Consider the following 1,422-nt stretch of genomic DNA (forward strand, 5'->3'; position numbering starts at 1 on the left):
AACTATAAAATAACACATTTTAAGTGAATAGTTGTTTAATATTTTTTCAGCATCAATCTACATTTATAGGCATATGAAAATGTTCTGAGTAGTATAATAGGTAACAGTGTAAAGTAAATGGGTAAGAGATATAACAATCAAATGTGTAAAACACTTTGAGCTCTCATGAGAAGCTATAGCATTAATGCTTCATTGTTGATAAACAACAACCTTTATATCTGATATCTCATGACTGATAACTTTTCCAGCTATCAACACTATAAGTTAAGTATATTACCCATGATTATAGGATTATCAGCAACATAGGCCCACCAAAGCCAAGAAAAGATGCTGCTTAAAAACAAATCTATATACTAATTTGAGATAGATCAAAAAGAGCTTTGTAATATTAACCAACTTTTTTCAAACTAACTTTTAATTTATAAAATTTTTAAAATAACATTTCAACATAAAAGGAACATATGAAACATCAACCATGAAATAGCAATTTAACACCTGCGAAGCTGCCATTTAACTTAAACTACAGATAAATACAACAAAATTTTTAAATGAAAATGCAAGAGAATAATCCATTTGCGATACTTCTGCATCTTAAGTATCTTCTCTGCCTAAATGTAAGCTACTTGGTACTTAATGTGCATTCTCTTCACAATCAAAACTCCCTTTAAGGACTAAAGTAGTAACCTTTAAAATACTGCCTATTTTATTTAATAACCAAATCCATTAAACTACAGGCCAACTAAAATGATTTCATTTTCCTTCCTGGTTAATCTGAAGTGCTTAATCTTAAAATGTTAACTATCAAAATAATGGACCTTTTTTCCTCCATAAGAATAACCTGGTTTTCATACACATGCCTTGTCAATCATTCTGTCTAAACTGGGTGTGCATAAATTCTTCCATCACTATGACTCTTTCAACTCAGGTGTTCAGAGAGTTGAAGTTTAGACACTGTTGCTCATCTCTACCCTGAAAAGGAAATAAGATCATATTCTAAAATGGATTTGCATAGCAATATTTATATTTAGAATGTATTTTTAGAGGGAAGACCTATTATACAATCAAGTAATGAATAACTGTAAAAAATAATGTTTGAGGATACAATATTATAGAACACATTGATGCATTAAAATTATAAGTTAAAATATTACAGAACTTATTAAATATAACATAATTATTTGGGTATCTTTTGGTACTTATGATGTTACTTTCTATTCTTACATATTAATAAAATCCATATTTTCACCAAGAAATATTATCATTAATTCCTTGTTACATACTCTGGCATTCTATAATATATGTGATTAAGTCGATACCTTGGCATAAGCAAGTACAGTCTATCAATAGTTAAAAGATTTTAGACTGAGAAAAATCCCAGTAGCATTGTCAATCAGTAGCTTCAATGTTACATTGAAAGAGGCT

The sequence above is a fragment of the Sciurus vulgaris genome, assembly GCF_902686455.1.
Source record: "Sciurus vulgaris genome assembly, chromosome: 1".
NCBI lineage: Eukaryota > Metazoa > Chordata > Mammalia > Rodentia > Sciuridae > Sciurus > Sciurus vulgaris.